This window comes from Aegilops tauschii, chromosome 2 (genome assembly GCF_002575655.3).
Source record: "Aegilops tauschii subsp. strangulata cultivar AL8/78 chromosome 2, Aet v6.0, whole genome shotgun sequence".
NCBI classification, from domain to species: Eukaryota; Viridiplantae; Streptophyta; class Magnoliopsida; order Poales; family Poaceae; genus Aegilops; species Aegilops tauschii.
Window position 1 is genome coordinate 305,528,242 of NC_053036.3, and position 22,955 is coordinate 305,551,196.

Consider the following 22,955-nt stretch of genomic DNA (forward strand, 5'->3'; position numbering starts at 1 on the left):
AGATTGAACGGAGTGTGACGAGTAGATCTATCCAGAGTATTGAGTGCGAATCATCTTCATCAACATTGCAGGCAAGTTCACACTTTGATCATACCTCTTTACTACGCAGTTTTATTGCATTAGATCAACCCTCAAACATTGCATGATTAGGATCTAATTAAATTGTGGGTATTGGGAAGTAGATGAGGTAGTACCTATTGCCCTGTTTATTATCAAACCTTTGGGAGTTACTTCTACATTTGCTTATATTGCTATGCTATGCTCGTAGACGTGGATTGGGTTTGAGTGAATTTCCATGACAGATGTGAGATTGTTAATTAATGGTTTACTTAAGGTGGCAACTAAAACTCACATCTGGGTGGATTGAGGTACCTGGGTATTCCAGGATTGCCTTTTCTCTTTTGGACCGCCACCCAGGTTCAAAGGGATCATGAGATTATTCATGCTAGAAACTTCCGTGTGCAGCCACAAGCTATTATGGGCTCTAGCAAAGTTGAGTAGGTTACATGATCTCTTGAAGAGGTGGGCTAGCAGATGTAGGGGAAAGTAGGTGTAACTGTCCACCCGGAGTAAAGTGTTATTGTTTCTGAAAGACTGTGTCTCGGTCATCCGTTTCTCAAACAACATGTAGTGCGAGAATTAAGCGGAGGCGATCGAGTCTTGTGGGGAAAAGTGCACAAACCTCTGCAGAGTGTACAAACTAATCATGATTAGCCGTGTCCCTGGTTATGGACATCTTGAGTATCTAGTTCTTGGATTATCCCGTTGATCTCATCATGTTACTTTAATTAATTTTGTTGGGTTTTGATGATGATACTTAATTGGGATTGAGAATGCTGTCAACCATTCTCAATGTTCAATAACCACCATGATAGTCAAATAAAAATTTATTCCTTTGCAGTAGGGAAAAATTGGCTTTTCGCAAAAACATTATAACCATAGAGCTTTTCCACCAGCCATATATGCATGTAGTGATAGCCTTTGTTCATCATTTCTCTATGGTGTGAATTTGCCAGCATATTCCATGTGCTGACCCGTTTTCGGGCTGCAACGTTTCATGTTGCAGGATATCTTATGACGAGTAAGTGATACGTTAGGGTTACGATTTCTACACTCAACTTTGCCGTTGGTGTTGATGGGAATCCACAACCTTGTTACTTCCGCTATTTGGATTGAGGTTATAGTATTTACGTTACTTTATACATGTGATTTACCTCTCTTATAAATCCTCGAGTACTGTGTGTGTCAGCATACCAATCCAGGGATGACACTTAAGCACAGAGACTTGATCCATTCGGGTCGGGTCGCTACATGTACCTTACTAATGCTCGTAGTAGCGCCTGGGTATTTGATACTGGTTCTGTTGCTCATATTTGCAACTCGAAACAGGGGCTACGGAATAAGCGAAGATTGGCTAAGGACGAGGTGACGATGCGCGTGGGAAATGGTTCCAAAGTCGATGTGATCGCGGTCGGCACGCTACCTCTACATCTACCTTCAGGATTAGGTTTAGAACTGAATAATTGTTTTTTGGTGCCAGCATTAAGCATGAACATTATATCTGGATCTTGTTTGATGTGAGACGATTATTCATTTAAATCAGAGAATAATGGTTGTTCTGTTTATATGAGTAATATCTTTTATGGTCATGCACCCTTGATGAGTGGTCTATTTTTATTGAATCTCGATAGTAGTGATACACATATTCATAGTATTGAAGCCAAAAGATACAAGTTTAATAATGATAGTGCAACTTATTTGTGGCACTGCCGTTTAGGTCATATTGGTGTAAAGCGCATGAAGAAACTCCATGCTGATGGGCTTTTGGAATCACTTGATTACGAATCACTTGATGCTTGCGAACCATGCCTCATGGGCAAGATGACTAAGACTCCGTTCTCCGGAACAATGGAGCGAGCAACAGACTTCTTGGAAATAATACATACTGATGCATGCGGTCCAATGAGTGTTGATGCTCGCGGCGGGTATCGTTATTTTCCGACCGTCACAGATGATTTAAGCAGATATGGGCATATCTACTTGATGAAACATAAGTCTGAAACATTTGAAAAGTTCAAAGAATTTCAGAGTGAAGTGGAAAATCATCGTAACAAGAAAATAAAGATTCTAAGATCTGATCGTGGAGGTGAATATTTGAGTTATGAGTTTAGTCTTCATTTGAAACAATGCGGAATAGTTTCGCAACTCACGCCACCTGGAACACCACAGCATAATGGTGTGTCCGAACGTCGTAACCACACTTATATTAGATATGGTGCGATCTATGATGTCTCTTACTAATTTACCGCTATAGTTTTGGGGTTATGCTTTTGAGACGACTGCATTCACATTAAATAGGGCACCATCTAAATCCATTGAGACGACACCATATGAACTGTGGTTTGGCAAGAAACCCAAGTTGGCGTTTCTTAAATTTGGGGCTGCGACGCTTATGTCAAAAAGCTTCAACCTGATAAGCTCGAACCCAAATCAGAGAAATGTGTCTTCATAGGATACACAAAGGAAACTGTTGGGTACACCTTCTATCACAGATCCGAAGGCAAGATATTCGTTGCTAAGAATGGATCCTTTCTAAAGAAGGAGTTTCTCTCGAAAGAAGTGAGTGGGAGGAAAGTAGAACTTGATGAGGTAATTGTACCTTCTCCCGAATTGGAAAGTAGTTCATCACAGAAACTAGTTCCAGTGATTCCTACACCAATTAGTGAGGAAGCTAATGATGATGATCATGAAACTTCGGATCAAGTTACTACTGAACCTCGTAGGTCAACCAGAGTAAGATCCGCACCAGAGTGGTATGGTAATGCTGTTCTGTAAGTCATGTTACTTGACCATGACGAACCTACGAACTATGAGGGAGCGATGATGAGCCCAGATTCTGCAAAATGGCTTGAGGCCATGAAATCTGAGATGGGATCCATGTATGAGAACAAAATGTGGACTTCGGTTGACTTGCCTGATGATCGACAAGCCATAGAGAATAAATGGTTCTTCAAGAAGAATACCGACACTGACGGTAATGTTACTGTCTACAAAGCTCGACTTGTTGCGAAAGGTTTTCGATAAGTTCAAGGAGTTGACTACGATGAGACTTTCTTACCCGTAGTGATGCTTAAGTCTGTCCGAATCATGTTATCAATTGCCACATTTTATGATTATGAAATTTGGCAAATGGATGTCAAAACTGCATTCCTTAATGGATATCTTAAAGAAGAGTTGTATATGATGCAACCAGAAGGTTTTGTCGATCCAAAAGGTGCTAACAAAATGTGCAAGCTCCAGCGATCCATTTATGGACTGGTGCAAGCCTCTCGGAGTTGGAATATACGCTTTGATAGTGTGATCAAAGCATATGGTTTTATGCAGACTTTTGGAGAAGCCTATATTTACAAGAAAGTGAGTGGGAGCTCTGTAGCATTTCTGATATTATATGTGGATGACATATTGTTGATCGAAAATGATACTGAATTTCTAAATAGCATAAAAAGGATACTTGAATAAGAATTTTTCAATGAAAGACCTCAGTGAAGCTGCTTATATATTGGGCATCAAGATCTATAGAGATAGATCAAGATGCTTAATTGGACTTTCACAAAGCACATACCTTGATAAAGTTTTGAAGAAGTTCAAAATGGATCAAGCAAAGAAAGAGTTCTTGCCTGTGTTACAAGGTGTGAAGTTTAGTCAGACTCAATGCCCGACCACTTCAGAAGATAGAGAGAAAATGAAAGTCATTCCCTATGCTTCACCATAGGATCTATCATGTATGCAATGTTGTGCCCCAGACCTGATGTGTGCCTTGCTATTAGTTTAGTAGGGAGGTACCAAAGTAATCCAGGAGTGGATCACTGGACAACGGTCAAGAACATCCTGAAATACCTGAAAAGGACTAAGGATCTGTTTCTCGTTTATGGAGGTGACAAAGAGCTCGTCGTAAACGGTTACGTCGATGCAAGATTTGACACTGATCCGGATGACTCTAAGTCACAAATCGGATACGTATTTATATTGAATGGTGGAGCTGTTAGTTGGTGCAGTTCGAAGCAGAGCGTCGTGGTGGGATCTACGTGTGAAGTGGAATACAAAGCTGCTTCGAAAGCAGCAAATGAAGGAGTCTGGATGAAGGAGTTCATATCTGATCTAGGTGTCATACCTAGTGCATCGGGTCCAATGAAAATCTTTTGTGACAATACTGGTGCAATTGGCTTGGCAAAGGAATCCAGAGGTCACAAGAGAACCAAGCACATCAAGAGACGCTTGAATTCCATCCGCGATCAAGTCTAGGAAGGAGACATAGAAATTTGCAAGATACAGGTGTCTCCCATGGTGTTTGTTGAGTTGGCATAGATCGAGATTAGGATTATAAAGATGCTCTACAGGTGTCTCCGATGGTGTTTGTTGAGTTGGCATAGATCGAGATTAGGATTTGTCACTCCGTGTTTCGGAGAGGTATCTCTGGGCCCTCTCGGTAATGCACATCACTATAAGCCTTGCAAGCAATGTGACTAATGAGTTAGTTGCAGGATGATGCATTACTGAACGAGTAAATAGACTTGCCGGTAACGAGATTGAACTAGGTATGAGGATACCGACGATCGAATCTCGGGCAAGTAACATACCGATGACAAAGGGAACAATGTATGTTGTTATGCGGTTTGACCGATAAAGATATTCGTAGAATATGTAGGAACCAATATGAGCAACCAGGTTCCGCTATTGATTATTGATCGGAGATGTGTCTTGGTCATGTCTACATAGTTCTCGAACCCGTAGGGTCCGCACACTTAACGTTCGATGACGATTTGTATTATGAGTTATGTGATTTGATGTATCAAAGTTTGTTCGGAGTCCCGAGTGAGATCACGGACATGACGAGGAGTCTTGAAATGGTCGAGAAATAAAGATTGATATATTGGACCATGTTATTCGGACACCGGAAGTGTTTCGAGTAGTTTTGCTTAAAAACGGAGTACCGGGGGGTTACCGGAACCCCCCGGGGGAACTAATGGGCCACCAGGGGCCTTATTGGAGAGAGAGGAGGGCTGCCAGGGCAGGCCGCGTGCCCCCCTTAGCATTCTGAATTGGAAAAGGGAAGGGGGGTGGCGCCCCCTTTCCTACTCCCCCTCCCTCTCCTTCCTTTCCCCTCTCCCCCTTTAGGTTGAATCCTACTAGGACTAGGAGTCCTAGTAGGACTCCCCTCTTGGGCGCGCCCTAGGGGCCGGCCGGCCCTCCCCTCATCCATCCTTTATATACGCAGGGAAGGGGGCACCCTAGAACACACAAGTTAATCTTTTAGCCGTGTGAAGTGCCCCCCTCCACAGTTACACACCTCGGTCATATCGTCATAGTGCTTAGGCGAAGCCCTGCGGCGGTAACTTCATCATCACCGTCGCCACGCTGTCGTGCTGACGGAACTCTCCCTCGGCCTCAACTAGATCAATAGTTCAAGGGACGTCATGGAGCTGAACGTGTGCTGATCACGGAGGTGTCGTGCGTTCGGTGCTTGGATCGGTTGGATCGCGAAGACGTTCGACTACATCAATTGCGTTACTAAACGCTTCCACTTTTGGTCTATGAGGGTACGTGGACACACTCTCCCCGCTCGTTGCTATGCATCTCCTAGATGGATCTTGCGTGATCGTAGGTAATTTTTTTGAAATACTACGTTCCCCAACACCTACTGCACCTACTGAAAATATTTATTATGAAATTCCTTCGGGTATGATAGAGAAACTGCTAGCTAGTCCTTATGCAGGAGATGGAACATCACATCCTGATATGCACCTAATCTATGTGGATGAGGTTTGTGGATTAGTTAAGCTTGCAGGTATGCCCAAGGATGTTGTGAAGAAGAAATTCTTCCCTTTATCTTTGAAGGGAAATGCATTGACATGGTATAGGCTATTGGATGATATTGGATCATGGAACTACAACCGATTGAAATTGGAATTTCATCAGAAGTTTTATCCTATGCTTCTGGTTCATTGTGATCGGGATTATATATATAATTTTCGGCCTCGTGAAGGAGAAAGTATCGCTCAAGCTTGGGGGAGGCTTAAGTCAATGTTATATTCATGCCCCAATCATGAGCTCTCAAGGGAAATTATTATTCAATTTTTTTATGCTTGGCTTTCTCATAATGATCGATCCATGCTCGGCACTTCTTGTACTGGTTCCTATATGAAGAAATACATTGAATTCAAATGGGATTTATTGGAAAGAAATAAGCGCAACTCTGAAGATTGGGAACTCGATGAAGGTAAGGAGTCAGGTATAAACCTTAAGTTCGATTGTGTTAAGTCTTTTATGGATACCTATGCTTTTCATGATTTTAACACTAAATATGGACTTGACTCTGAGATAGTAGCTTCTTTTTGTGAATCTTTTGCTACTCAAGTTGATCTCCCTAAGGAGAAGTGGTTTAAATATCATCCTCCCATTGAATTTAAAGTAGTAGAACCTATTAAAGTTGAAGCAGAAACTATTACTTACAATGTTGATCCTATTGTTCCTACTGCTTATTGAGAAACCACCTTTCCCTGTTAGAATAAAGGATCATGCTAAAGCTTCAACTGTGGTCAACAAAAGTACTATTAGAACACCCAAACCCTCTGAGGAAATTAAAGTTGAACCTAGTATTGCTATGGTTAAAGATCTCTTGGTTGATAATGTTGATGGACATTTTATTTATTTCTGTGATGAAGCTGCTAGAATTGCTAAACCCAATATGAAAGATAAACATAGGCCTATTGTTGGCATGCCGGTTGTATCTGTTAAAATAGGAGATCATTGTTATCATGGCTTATGTGATGTGGGTGCTAGTGTTAGTGCAATTCCTTATACCTTGTATAAAGAAATTATGAATGATATTGCACCTGCTGAAATAGAAGATATTGATGTTACTATTAAGCTTGCTAATAGAGATACTATATCACCAATTGGGATTGTTGGAGATGTTGAAGTCCTGTGTGGGAAGATAAAATATCCTACTGATTTTCTTGTTCTTGCTTCCCCAGAAGATAATTTTTGTCCCATTATATTTGGTAGACCCTTCTTGAATACTGTTAATGCTAAGATAGACCATGAGAAAGATATTGTTACTATTGGTTTAGGGGATATGTCTCATAATTTAATTTCTCTAAATTTCGTAGACAACCCCATGATAAAGAATTGCCTAGTAAGGATGAAATTATTGGTCTTGCTTCTATTGTTGTTCCTCCTGCTGATCCTTTAGAACAATATTTGCTAGACCATGAAAATGATATGTTTATGAATGAAAGAAGGGAAATAGATGAAGTATTCTTTAATCAAGGACCTATTTTGAAACACAATTTGCTTGTTGAAATCCTCGGGGATCCTCCTCCACCTAAGGGTGATTCAGTGTTTGAGCTTAAACAATTACCTGATACTCTGAAATATGCTTATCTTGATGAAAAGAAGATATATCCTATTATTATTAGTGCTAACCTTTCAGAGCATGAAGAAAAGAAATTATGGAAAACTGTAAAGAAGCACCGTGCCGCTATTGGCTATACTCTTGATGATCTTAAGGGCATTAGTCCCACTCTATGTCAGCACAAAATAAAATTGGAGGAAGATGCTAAACCAGTTGTTGATCAACAATGACGGTTAAATCCTAAGATGAAAGAAGTCTTAAGAAATGAAATACTAAAGCTTCTAGAGGCAGGTATAATTTATCCTATTGCTGATAGTCAATGGGCAAGTCCTGTCCATTGTGTCCCTAAGAAAGGAGGTATTACTGTTGTTCCTAATGATAAGAATGAATTGATTCCTCAAAGAACTGTTACAGGTTATAGAATGGTAATTGATTTTCACAAATTAAATAAAGCTACTCGAAAATATCATTACCCTCTACCTTTTATTGATCAAATGCTAGAAAGATTATCCCACCATACACATTTTTGCTTTCTAGATGGTTATTCTGGTTTCTCTCAAATACCTGTGTCAAAAGATGATCAAGAGAAAACCACTTTTACTTGGCCTTTTGGTACCTTTGCTTATAGACATATGCCTTTTGGTTTATGCAATGCACCTGCTACCTTTCAAAGATGTATGATTGCTATATTCTCTGACTTTTGTGAAAATATTGTTGAGGTTTTCATGGATGATTTCTCTGTTTACGGAACTTCTTTTGATGATTGCTTAAGCAACCTTGACCGAGTTTTGGAGAGATGTGAAGAAACTAATCTTGTCTTGAATTGGGAGAAGTGTCACTTTATGGTTAATCAAGGTATTGTCTTGGGGCATAAATTTTTTGAAAGGGGTATTGTAGTTGATAAAGCTAAAGTAGATGTTATTGAAAAGATGTCGTGTCCTAAAGATATCAAAGGTATAAGAAGTTCCTTGGTCATGCTGGTTTCTATAGCAGGTTTATTAAAGACTTCTCTAAAATTTCTAGGCCTCTCACTAATCTCTTACAAAAAGATGTTCCTTTTGTTTTTGATGATGATTGTGTAGAAGCATTTGAAATACTTAAGAAAGTCTTGATTTCTGCACCTATTGTTCAGCCACCTGATTGGAATTTACCCTTTGAAATTATGTGTGATGCTAGTGAGTATGCTGTTGGTGCTTTTCTAGGACAAAGAGTTGATAATAAATTAAATGTTATTCAGTATGCTAGTAAAACTCTAGACAGTGCCCAGAGAAATTATGCTACCACTGAAAAATAATTTTTAGTAGTTGTATTTGCATGTGATAAGTTCAGACCTTATATCGTTGATTCCAAAGTAACTGTTCACACTGATCATGCTGCTATTAAATATCTTATGGAAAAGAAAGATGCTAAACCTAGACTTATTAGATGGGTTCTCTTGCTACAAAAATTTGATTTGCATATTATTGATAGAAAGGGACCTGAGAACCCCGTTGCAAACAACTTGTCTAGGTTAGAGAATGTTCTTGATGACCCACTACCTATTGATGATAGCTTTCCTGATGAACAATTAAATGTCATCAATGCTTCTCGTAATACTCTGTGGTATGCTGATTATGTGAATTACATTATTGCTAAATTTATACCACCTAGTTTCACATACCAGCAAAAGAAAAAGTTTTTCTATGATTTAAGACATTACTTTTGGGATGATCCACACCTTTATAAAGAAGGAGTAGATGGTGTTATTGAAGAAAATATGCCCTAGAGGCAATAATAAAGTTGTTATTTTATATTTCCTTATATCATGATAAATGTTTATTATTCATGCTAGAACTGTATTAACCGGAAACTTGATACATGTGTGGATACATAGACAAAACACCGTGTCCCTAGTAAGCCTCTACTAGACTAGCTCGTTAATCAAAGATGGTTAAGTTTCCTAACCATAGACATGTCTTGTCATTTGATGAACGAGATCACATCATTAGGAGAATGATCTGATGGACAAGACCCATCTGTTAGCTTAGCATATTGATCGTTCTTTATTGCTATTGCCTTCTTCATGTCATATACATATTCCTTTGACTATGAGATTATGCAAGTCCCGGATACCGGAGGAATGCCTTGTGTGCTATCAAACGTCACAACGTAACTAGGTGATTATAAAGATGCTCTATAGGTATCTCCGAAGGTGTTTGTTGGGTTGGCATATGATACGTCCATTTTGCATCATGTTTTCTTACTGTTATTTATAATATTTTATCCATAATAATGCTTTTTGGAGTAATTCTAATGCCTTTTCTCTCATAATTTGCAAGGAACACACCAAGAGGGAGAATTCCGACAGCTGGAAATCTGGACCTGGAAAAGCTACGTCAGGCCACCTATTCTGCACAACTCCAAATGAGCTGAAACTTCACGGAGATTTTTTATTGATTATTTAAGAAATACTGGAGCCAATAAACATCAGAGGGGGGCCACTAGGTGGGCACAACCCACCTAGGCGCGCCAGCCCCCCCAGGCGCGCCCTGGTGGGTTGTGGCCTCCTTGGCCCACCTCCGGTGCCCACCTTCTGGTATATAAGTCATTTTTACCTAGAAAAAATAAGGGGGAGACTTTCGGGACGGAGTGCCACCGTCTCGAGGTGGAACTTGTGCAAGAGCACTTTTGCCCTCAGGCGGAGCGATTCCGTCGGGGGAACTTCCCTCCCGGAGGGGGAAATCATCGTCATCATCATCACCAACAACTCTCCTATCTTGGGGAGGGAAATCTCCATCAACATCTTCAACATCACCATCTCCTCTCAAACCCTAGTTCATCTCTTGTGTTCAATCTTGTTATCAGAACTATAGATTGGTGCTTGTGGGTGACTAGTAGTGTTGATTACATCTTGTAGTTGATTACTATATGGTTTATTTGGTGGAAGATTATATGTTCAGATCCATTATGCTATTTAATCTCCTCTGATCATGAACATGTTTATCATTTGTGAGTAGTTACTTTTGTTCTTGAGGTCACGGGAGAAATCATGTTGCAAGTAATCATGTGAACTTGATATGTGTTTGATATTTTGATAGTATGTATGTAGTTTTTCCCTAAGTGGTGTCATGCGAACGTCGACTACATGACACTTCACCATATATGGGCCTAAGGGAATGCATTGTGGAGTAGCAATTAGATGGTGGGTTGCGAGAGTGACAAAAGCTTAAACCCCAGTTTATGCGCTATTTCGTAAGGGACCGATTGGATCCAAAAGTTTAATGATATGGTTAGAATTTATTCTTAATACTTTTCTCGTAGTTGCGGATGCTTGCGGGAGGGTTAATCATAAGTAGGAGGTTTGTTCAAGTAAGACCAGCACCTAAGCACCGGTCCACCCACATATCAAATTATCAAAGTAGTGAACACAAATCAAACCAACATGATGAAAGTGACTAGATGAAATTCCCATGTACCCTCAAGAACGCTTTGCTTATCATAAGAGACCGTTTTGGCCTGTCCTTCGCCTCAAAAGGATTGGGCTACCTTGCTGCACTTTTGTTACTACTACCGTTACTTGCTCATTAAAAATTATCTTGCTATCAAACTACTCCGCTACTTACAATTTCAGGACTTGCAGACATTACCTTACTGAAAACTACTTGTCATTTCCTTCTGCTCCTCGTTGGTGTCGGTGTACAAAAGTAGGGTCCCTTTTCGCACCCCTTTACTTGTGCTCGGGCAGTGGTAGCCCCACGCCCCTGGCCACGCTTGGCGGGGCAGAGGAAGCAAAGGCACAAGACGACCAGACCGACGCCAAGCCGGAGACACAAAGAGCAGAAGGGCGAGGTGGACACCCCCGACAAGACCCTTGCCGGGGCGGCCTCCACAGCCCCGGCAAGAGCCTTGCCGGGGCAACTTGCCCAACGCCAGCAGGGCTGCCACCCTCGAGCCTGAAAATTCTGACGCCTTCAACCACACTGGAACCAAGGCTCGGGAGGCGCCTCCATGGTGGCATGCAGATCTTTGTGAAGACCAAGAGCATACAAGACTAGATAAATAACCAGATGACGAATATCCTCGGCAAGATCCTTGCCGAGGATACCCACGAGACCCCCGGCAAGCCCCTTGCCGGGGACGACCACGACGCCACGGCAAGACCCTTGCCGGGGCCCCGGCAAGACTCTTGCCGAAGACATCCGCAGGGCCGCGGCCAGGCCCACATCTGCCAAAGCTCCGCCACCGTTCTCATGTAGCTGCCAGCCCACCAATTAGGCGAACACCTGCATGGCGACGTGCGGCCTCTAGGCCAACTCAGCAAGCACCTGCGTAGTGGCATGCAGATCTTCGTGAAGGCTCTGCCACCGCACCAACTCGGCAGCCAGCCAGCGTGGTACTACTCGCCTCTTCAGTTCGGACGCGCGTCGAAGCCAGACGAGGCAGCGACAGCTGGGACGAGCTTCCTTGCCGTCCCCGATAAAGCAAGAAGGGCATGTCGGCAGCGCATTAAATGTGTTTCTCCTACGGTGCCAGAGGATAGACTCGATCACTTTATAGCTTTCCACCTCCTGTGTGCCACTGTGGCAGCCCCTTTGTCTATAAAAGGAGGCCCCGCAGAGTATCGGGGGGGGGATCCGGACTTTTTGGACCTTGCACGCCTTGTAGCTAGTCCAAGAACCCTAGATAAACAGAAACCAGCAGGAGTAGGGTATTACGCGTCCTTGCGGCCCGAACCTGGATAATCCCCCCGCGTTGATCTCTCAATCCCGCTCTTTCCACAGCCCCGCGCCCGCCAACCGTAGCAAAAGGGATTCCTCGTGATCCCATAGGTGTCGTTTCCCCCGACATCTTTGGCACGCCAGGTAGGGGGCGCAAGCTGTGAAAATCCGGTTTGAAGGTTAGCACACCGACTTCATCATCACCATGGCCCCCAAGAAATAGGGGATCACAACGATCGGCTCGTCCGGGGCCGGCCCATCCGCGCCAGCGCGAGCAGGCGGCCGGGTGCCCACGGATGGGGCCGGGGACGTGGCCCGCGAGCATCCACAACATTCCGGTGATCGGAGCTAGGTGAGCGGCGTCGTCCGAGTCCGAGACGACGAGCCACGCGCCGCTGGGTCCGTGGACGGGGCCGTGCTGCCCGCGGGCGGCGCAGCAGCCTCTACGGCACCCCAGTTGGCGCTCGCGCCGCACCCTTCCCAGGCCGCGCGCGATGAGCAACACTGCAATTCCGGAGCCCCTGGGCACCGCCGCGGAAAGAGCCCTGTGCGCCACTCACAGGACGAACCAGGCCGGCGTGCACGCTCAGACACTGGTGCAGGCGACGTGCAACTGCGAGACCGCGACAGAGCCCCTTCTAACCCGGTTAGAAGTCGGAGCGCGTCATGGTCTATGCAAATCTCGCCGCCGCCTACGCCAGTAGAAGCGTTGGCGCGCGTGCAGCTGCTCCTCGACTTCCCCCCTGCTACGGAGAAGCTCGACGAGTGGAGAGCCACCATCCAAAGCCTTGTCAGCTTCGCCAACAAAGACGAGCCGCTCCTGACGGGACCCTCGCATTGGCGTCCTCACGGCTGGTGCATGCTGACGGTGGGGGGACCAGAGACGCTGCGACCACGGTGCACTCTCCCACCGCGGCCGCGACAACAGCCACCGGCTCGTCGACCTGACGTCGGTGACAACGTTTCCACTGCGTCGTCTGACCCGCAAACACGCCGTGACCAACGTCAAGTCCTTCGGGAACGGGCCCAGGAAGACGCTCGAACTACCATTGAACAATGACGGGAGGCGCGCCATCAGTCAGATCGGCGTGCGGGGCCTACCATGGACCACCCGGTGCCGGGGGCCCCGGTGACCTGCCTTACGAGGTGGGTTGTCCAGCCTTTACCCGAGAGCTACGGCAGTTCTAGTGGCCCTCCCACCGCATGTTCATGCCCGATGTTGGCGAGAAGTACAACTGCAAGACTCACCCGTCGGAGTTCCTCAGCATCTACACCATCGCGATGCAAGTTGCTGGAGCTCGCGACGACAAGGTGCTTGCCAATTACTTCCAGTTGGCACTCAAACCCAACGTCATGTCATGGTTGATGCACTTCCCAATGGATTCCATTTCTTCTTGGTCCGATTTGTGTCATGCGTTTGTTGGCGCCTTCACTGGAGGCCACCAAGCTCATGGCCAGGCAAGCGATTTGCATATCATCCCCCAGAAAGAAGGTGAAAACCTGCGCAAGTACATACAGAGGTTAAGCCGGGTGCATTACAACATCCCAGATGTTCATCCCGCCGCCGTTATCAGCGCATTCCATCAGAATGCACGCAACCGCAAGATGCGTGAAGAGTTGGCGATGAACAAGGTCAAAGATGTGGCCGAACTTTATGTTCTGGCTGATAGATGTGCTCGAGCTGAGGAGGGGAGGAAGTACCTAGCGAGGAAGCCGGTGCGGAAACCGACTCCACAGACGAAGACACCGCCGCCCCGACAAAGAAAGGCCGGCGCCGCAACAGAAAGCGCAAGGGCAAGACTATGCTTGCCGTTGAGGGATCCGGCGAGCTCGGCGCCGCCAAAAAGGCCAAGGCTGACGACCCCGGCAAGAAGGTTGCCGGGTGTGCCGCCTGCTTGGCCTTGGCGGCCACCGGCAAGCCAGGAGGCTCTGACAAGAAGTACTGCAAGATCCACCGCACCAAGGGCCATGACCTCCAGAACAGCCGACAAGTTGAGCTGCTTGCAGAAAAGCAGATGGCTGAATATGAGAGGCGAGACAAGGAGAAGGGTCAGGATGGTGCTGAGGGATCGGGCAAGAAGCGTGGTGGCCAAGGGGGTCGCCGCGGCAAAGATAACCAACAGGAGAGGCCCGCTCGGGGCCGCGACAAGAAAGATGAGGATGATGATCACGACGAGGACGACGAGTCCAGCGAGCACGAGTTCCGGAAGGCTACAGAGGCTATGTGCGTCGATGGTGGCGCCTCATTGCACACCTCACACCGCCAGCTGAAGCAGTGGGCGCGTGAGGTCACTGCCGCGGAGCCGTCGTTTGATGCCCAGAAGCCACTGAAGTGGTCCTGCACGCCCATCATTTTTTACACCGAGGATCACCCTGACCGCACAACTGCAGTCGGGTGTTTGCCGTTGTTGGTTTCGCCAACAATGCGCAACCTCAAGGTGACCAAAGTGTTGGTTGACGGTGGGGCCGTTCTGAATTTGATCTGGCCCGATGTGATCAAGAAGCTGCAGATTCCTGATGGAGACCTCGAAGAAACGGGCATATTTCAAGGGGTCAACCCAGGAAGGAGCCAGCCTAAAGGTAAAATCACGCTGCCCGTTACGTTTGGGGGCGAGCTGAACTATAGGACGGAGAAGATCGTCTTTGATGTCGCCGAGATCCCCTTGCTATACAATGGGATCCTTGACCGCCCGGCGCTGGCCAAGTTCATGGCGGCGTCCCATTACGCCTACAACACGTTGAAGATGCCGAGGCCGCTGACCATCATCACCGTCCCCTCTGACAAGAAAGACGCACTCATCTGCGCCGACCAACTCTACTGAGAGGCAGTTGCAGCAACTGCTGCCAGGGCACTTGCTCCTGCCGCTGAAGCTCTAGGGAGGAAGAAGGCTGGCAAGACCTCTTCCGGTAGGACCTCTTGCACCCACTCCGGCAAGCGCACATCTTCAGAGTGTTGTGCTCCCATTGAGGACGTGCCAGAGATACCCACCGGCAAGAGCAAAAAGTCCAAGGCTGCACCACCAGAAACCAAGAAGGTGTCCATCAAGGAGGACGGCACGGGCGGGGCTTTCACTATAAGCTCCACCCTCGACAACAAATAGGAAAGCGCGCTCGTCACCTTCCTGCGGGCGAATGTCGATGTATTTGCATGGCAAGCATCCGACATCCCCGGCATTCCCAGGGAGGTGATTGAGCACCATCTTGCTATTTGTCCTCACGCGTGGCCCGTCAAGCAGAAGGTCAGGAAGCAAGCTTTGGAGCGGCAAGATTTCATCATTGAAGAGATCAGGAAGTTTGAGGAGGCAGGCCTGGTAAGAGGGGTACTCCACCCCACGTGGTTGGCCAATCCGGTGGTGGTGCGTAAGGCAAACGGGAAGTGGAGGCTGTGTATTGACTACACAGACATCAATAAAGCCTATCCAAAGGATCCTTTCCCTCTGCCACGCATCGACCAGATTGTAGACTCCACTGCCAGGTGTGACCTGCTGTCATTCCTTGATGCCTATTCAGGGTACCACCAGATCTTCATGATAAATGAAGACGAAGAGAAGACCGCGTTCATCACCCCATGTGGTACGTACTGTTTTGTACGAATGCCTTTCGGGTTGAAGAGCACTGGTTCGACGTTTGCCCGAGTAGTCCAGATTGGTTTTGAGCCCCAGCTACATAGAAATATGAGAGCTTATATGGATGACATAGTGGTCAAAACCAAGGACAGGGCCACGCTCGTGCAAGATTTAGAAGAAACATTTGCAAACTTGCGCAAGATCAACCTCAAGCTCAACCCGGAGAAGTGCGTGTTCGGTGTCCCTTCTGGCAAACTTCTCGGGTTCTTTGTGTCTCAACGCGGAATCGAAGCAAATCCCGACAAGATCAAAGCGATCGAGCAGATTGAGGCGCCGAAACAGGTCAAAGACGTCTGTAGGCTCACCGACTGCGTTGCTACCCTGAGTAGGTTCATCTCCAAATCTGCTGAGCATGCCCTCCCCTTTTTTAAGGTTTTGAAAAAGGCGGGTCCAGTAAAATGGACTCCGGAGGCAGAGGCAGCACTGCAAGATTTGAAGAGGTACCTCTCCTCCACGCCAATACTAGTCGCACCTAAACCATGAGAGCCGTTCCTGTTGTACCTAGCAGCAACGAATCAAGTGGTCAGTGCCGTGCTGGTGGCGCAGAGGGAACCTGAGGGAGAGGCAGCAGTTGCAGCAGAGCTGTTGGATGGCTGGCCGGGGTCTTCCCCGGCAGAGCCTGACGCCGACAAACCAGAACCCCCAGCAAGGCCCGAACCTGGTGAGGCAGAGCCTGAGCGGATGGGCGAAGTGGGACAGAAGAAGAAGATGGTGTAGCACCCAGTGTATTTTGTCAGTTCCCTCTTGCAGGGGGTTAGGTCAAGGTATTCTGGGATGCAGAAGCTGCTTTTCGGCCTTCTCATGGCCTCGAGAAAGCTGCGCCACTATTTCCAAGCGCACGAGATTACCGTCGTCACCCGCCTCCCTTTGCAACGGATTTTGCACAACCCAGATGCGACAGGGAGGATTGTGGAGTGGGCATTGGAGCTATCGAGCTTTGGCCTCAGGTTTGAAATTACTTCAACGATCAAGAGCCGAGCTTTGGCAGAGTTCATAGCAGAGTGGACCGCAACGCCCGGCGAGGAGATTCAAGAGACCGCCCTTCCCGGCAAGGAGACGAGCAGTGAACGGATTATGTATTTTGATGGAGCTTTCTCCCTCCAAGGTGCTGGTGCTGGCGTGCTACTCGTCGCACCCACCGGAGAGCACCTCAAGTACATAATCCAGATGCACTTCCCCTTGGAAAAATCAACGAACAATACGACGGAGTACGAGGGGTTGCTTGCCGGTCTCAGAATCGCGGCAGACCTCGGAATCAAGAAGCTCATCATCAGGGGTGATTCGCAGCTTATCGTCAAGCAAGTCAACAAGGATTACTAGAGCCTGTTGATGGAGGCCTACGTGAATGAAGTGAGGAAGTTGGAAGAACGTTTTGATGGCCTACAGGCAGAACATGTTCCCCGAGCGGAGAACAACATTGCCGACGACCTGTCGAAATGCGCTGCCCTCAAGTTGCCTGTGGAACCAGGTACCTTTGTACTTCAGTTAATCCAACCAGCCGTAGAGCCATCGGCAGGGCAGAACAAGCGAAGGAAGACAAGCCCCGACAAGTACCTTCCCACCGAGCTCCCAGGAGCCGCCGGCAAGGAGGTTGTCGGGTACCCCAAGCTTGCCGAGGGGAAACTACCTCCGATGGGGCCCCATGCCCTGGCCGTAGAGGTTGCTGCCCCTGTGGCCGAAGATGTGCCTTTGGTCCTTGCCGTCGAGCCCCAGGCCCCGGCATGGGCGCAGCCCACCGTCCGTTTCCTCCAAACAAGAGAACTCCCCGAGGAGCAGGAAGAAGCATAGAAAGTAGCCCGTCGGTCCAACATGTACCAGTTTGTGGATGATACCCTGTACAGAAGGAGGCCAAATGGAGTCAGGCTGAAGTGCATCCCTCGAGAGGATGTACTAGAGCTGTTGGAAGATATACATGGAGGTATGTGTGGCTCTCACATAGGGTCAAGGGCCCTTGCCGGCAAGGCATTCCGGCAAGGTTTCTTCTGGCCCACAGCCCTCTAGGATGCAGCTGTGCTAGTAACCAAGTGTGAAGCATGTCAGTTCCATTCGAAGAAGCTTCATCAACCAGCTCAAGCCCTGCAAACAATCCCTCTCTCCTGGCCATTTTTGGTCTGGGGGCTCGACATACTGGGTCCTTCCCCCCATGCCGTCGGGGGCTTTGAGTACTTGTATGTCGCAATCGACAAGTTCACAAAGTGGCCCGAAGTGGAGGCAGTGAGGAAGGTGACGGCACAGTCATCCGTCAAGTTCTTCAAGGGGCTAGTTTGCCGTTTTGGTGTGCCGAATTGGGTCATCACCGACAACGGCACGCGGTTCACAAGCCACACCTTCATGCAATACATCCAGGACCTCGGTAGCAAGGTCTGTTTCGCTTCGATGGCACACCCACGGAGCAACGGCCAGGCGGAGAGGGCAAATGCTGAAGTATTGCGAGGCCTCCGGACAAGGACTTTTGATAGGCTACACAAGTGCGGAAGGCGCTGGATTGATGAATTGCCGGCGGTTCTTTGTTCAATCAGAACGACACCAAATTGAGCCGCCGGCCAGACACCTTTCTCCCTCGTTTACGGGGCAGAAGCAGTTCTCCCCACGGAACTCACATACGGGTCACCCTGAGTGCTCACTTATGATGAGCTTGAGCAAGAGCAATTGCGGAAAGATGACGCAACCCTCCTTGAGGAAGATCGTCTTCGGGCGGCTGTGTGAGAAGCGCGCTACCAACAAGCCTTGCGCCGCTACCATAGCCGCAAGATTCATGCCCGAAGCTTTGAGGAAGGCGACCTTGTTCTTCAGCGCGTTCAGTCGGCCAAGAATTCCAACAAGTTGACGCCGAAGTGGGAAGGCCCTTATCGGGTAATACGAGTCACCAGGCCTGGCGCAGTCCACCTGGAGACCGAAGATGGTGTCCCAGTGAGCAACTCCTGGAACATCGAACATCTTCGTAAGTTTTAGCCATGAGGCGCGGTTGCTGGGCCTCCTGGCAAGCCACCTTTTGTACAAGCCTTGCCGACGAGGCATGTAACCCTTTGTACAAAGCCAGGCGCAGACCCTGAGCATAAATAAATGAAGCGCTGGCGCCCTAAGTTTTAGCATGCATGCTAGGTTAAGTCTCTCTTTGGTAGGGTTGATAGTGCCCGATGGCAACTAACCCCTAGCATAGAGGTCGGGTGTGTGTCTTTCCGTCCTTTCCAGTCTTTTCTTTGGTTCGCAGGCTGCACAGGCGTTTCTGCTAAGCCATTTAAGGGAAGGAAGACGGATCGACATCCCTGACCCCGGCAAGCCATTGCCGGGGGGCTGTAGATTCAAGCACCCGACCCCGGCAAGCCAAGGTTGCCGGGGGCTGCAGATCCAGATAAGTCCTTTATCCCCTGTTATGCATTTCCATGTGGAATTGGGCGTATGAAGCCTCGTTTATTCCGGGGCCACCGTGCTCCCCCTTTCCTGTGACTAAGAACTATTTCCTGGGCCGGAACTTGGTTGTAGTTGCGGTGACAAGGAAGCAAACAAAGGGCCTAACCCTACTTCACCCATGCCTCCGCCGAGGGCGAGAGTATGGTCGCGAATGAAGTGAGGGGACGGCAAGGCCTGTTGCCGGGCGACAATGTTTATCTTAAACATAACAAGGATTCGTCCCTTGCCATGGGCCTCGCTCACGCGGAAAGAACCCGGCAAAAACCCTTTTTCATTAATACGTTCCAAACAGGTACAGTTCGTACGGAATGCAAACATGCGCAAGGGGATTACAAGGTTTAAATCTAACAAGTGCCCGCAGGCTTAAAGACTAAAAAAAGAGAAGTGCCCCGTGATCCCCATTCTTGCCCCTTTCCTCCCAGGTGCGGCAGGTGAAGGCAAAAAGGAGGCGACGGGGAATGCACCGATGGAGAGCTTGACGAGAAGGCCCTCGGTAGGGCGCCTGGCCGAAGGAGGAGGGCGACGCGGTCAATCGGAGTCGGTGTCCTCCCGCTTGATGCCCTCGTCGTCGCTGTCGCTGTCCTCCTCGTCACTCCTGCTTGAGGAGGAGTCTTGTGTGGCACCCCGATCCGCATGGAGCAGGGGGCCTTCGCACATCAGCCCAGGATAACACCTGACGCACGACAGGTCCATAATACAGCATTCCAGGTACAAAAATATTCATCAAATACATGTATATGAGATTACATCATTGATGAATACAATTATCTGGCATAGCCCTAAGGCTATTAAATGACAGTGGAAGTCTGATGAAAATGGTAGCGGAAGTCTTGGTTTGGCAGCATAACAACTCTGGCTGGGCTCCACAACTCACAGGACTGGCAAGATTACGGCCTAGCACGACGGATCAAGCGAGCAATACGGGTACGACCTACAAAACTGGCATGACACGCCAGGTCAGTACATTGAATGTACTTGCAAGACAACCAAATACATAGCATCCAAACAAGCTGCAGACAAAGCGAGAACCGAGCGCATGCAACACCCTATCTCATATCAATTACTAAACATGGCATGATAAAAATCAACTAAGCATGAACAAAATCATAACATCTACTAACATGGCAATGACATGGCATATCAGAACATGATTATAACATTGTAATAGCAAAACATAGAATTTTATCTCAATCATGGAATAACTTAACATGTCAATCAAAGCATAGCATGGCATCAAGAAACTATGCTGAAAATAAACTACCAATAATATCCAATGCAGACATAGCATGTTAACATTATGCAATCATCTTCTGTTCTATCATGGTTCTTTAAATGCAAATAATGATATATTATTCCAGCAATGCAACCAAACTTGTGCACCGAGTCCCTCGGACTCTCTTATCAACTGTGATCATCTCTGGATCACAAACACCACACCAAAGTGGTCTTTCTCAAGAACAACTCGTGATCCTTACGGCGATCACAACCACGACCAACACTTGGTCTCCAACCGTGATCCTTACGGCGATCACAACCACGACCAATATTTGGCCCGTGATCCTTACGGCGATCACAACCACTTATCTCATCATCAAAATATCGTCGTGACTCCTCACGACTATCTCATAGTTCAAGTTACCATATTCTTGTTATCACATATTTATTTACCAACTTAATTATTTCGGTTTGTCCTCCATTTCGACCAAGACCTGATAGTGGGACCTACTACAAACTGTTGCTATCGATAGACTTTATACACTCTGCAGAGGTAGCACACTGTACCCACACCATGGAACCCATGGCCTCGTCATCCCATTCGGGTGGACCAACGGCATTCCGACGAAACCAACCTACTGCCATGACGCTCTCCCGACCACTCCGACCCAATCCCCAATGGGCTGGTCCTGGGTGTCCCCGTGTCTACCAAAGACACCCCGACTACCGTCGTGGTCAACTCCCACTCGGGGACACTCCCACACGGGGACTGGTACCAAAAATCTCAAAAACGAGCACACAAGGTTATATCCGCTTACCTGATCAGGGTAAGCACGCCCATAACCTTCCCTAGTGGGAGGCACCGGCAAGAGGTCATGACAATAGCTCACATTAAGGCCTCCCATAAGGCAAATGTGGCTGCACTGAAAAAGTTCGGTTTGGCGGCACTATGACTCGATCCCATCGATGACGGAGGAGGTTTGTTATTATTAAGTCATTTTATTTCCTTCTCCATCATCATGAACATATTTAACATGAGTGCAACATGCCGCATACAAATGCACGAACAAAATATTGAACTCCTCAAGTGCACAACTATAACATAAAGGACACGGCAATAGTATATCAACGGTGCATTACAATCCTCATAATAGTTTATAAAGATGACATGCAAATAAAGTAGAGTAGTGGCATGGCATTATTAATAATAACATTCTAATTCACATGGCAAAGGTATCATGAAACACAAGCATGCAAGATAGGCATAAAGAAATAACTGCCGATGAAAACGATATAAAACAACTGCAACTACACACACACAAGGTGCAAGCAAAGTCAACATGCAAGTTCGGGGCTCATGATAAGAGGTTCGCTTGCCTGGGGGTCGACAAATACTCCCGGAAGAAGTGCGAAATGATCACGAAAAGATTTTCCAGAAACAGTTCCTTCTCGGAGGGGGCTGTTTACGGGCAAGGGCAAAAAGGTCATTTTCACTGTGCGAAAATATTATGAAAATGACAACAACGGAACGGGCTCGACGAAACAAAGACGTGGGCTTTGGATTCACCTCATTTGGAGTTGTGGGTAAAAAGATATGACCGTTTAACTATCAGGGACCAATCTGTAAAGAAAATCATTACAAACGGGGCCCTAGCAGAAAAACAGATCGCGTCTTTCTCAGAAATACGCTTTCCAGAAAGGAAAGCGCATTCTAACCCGAAGAAGAGGAAGAATACGCTTTCGGTGATTGAAAGCGCATTATCAAGCAATACGCTTTCACGTGGGGAAAACGACTTCGCGCCTCGGGCGCATCCACTTATCCAACGTGGCGCTCCCCGTCTCGCCGACAGGTGGGGCCCAGAGGCAGGGTCAACGCGGGCGGGGCCCGCCTGGTCTTTTTCTTCCTCACGCTCGGGGTTGAGCGAGGCAGCGGGAGGGGATCGCCCCGACGGCGATCGCCGGCGCGTCCGGCCACCTCTCGCGACGGCCGACCTACCCACGAGCTCAGGAGAACGAGGCGCATCTCCTGGTGGGCTCGGTTGCCGGCGAGGAGCGCGGGAGAATAAGCAGCAGGGCATGCGGCGGAGAGGGGCTTCGGGCTCTGGTGGGCATGGGGTTCTGGTGGGGGAAGCGGAGGGGCGGCGAGCCAGGGAGGATCGACGGGGAGTGGTGCGTCCATCCATGGGCTCAGACTGGGCAGGGGACGGCCGAAGAGAGAGAATGGCCGAGGGGGACCGGCCGCGGCCATTCGGCCATGGAGGGGGATGTGGAGCCCCGAGGCGAGTGGGGAGGCTTTGAGAGGCATTGTGGCTGCGGAAGAGCTCGAGGGCTCTACTTATAGCCGCGGGAGAGCTCGGGAAGGGGGGGGCGAGGTGGCACGCGGCGTGCGACGTGTCCGTGCGCCGGCGAGGGCGCAGGCGCGGCCAAGGCTCACAGGGAGGCACGGGAAGGCGACGAGGGGGATCAAGACGAACGCCAGAGGGTCACGGAGACGAGGAAGGCGTGCGGACGAACGGAGGAAGAAGACATCGGCGAGGAAGACGACGATGCACAGGAGTGCACTATTCCGGTCGTTGGCACGGCTCTCCGGAG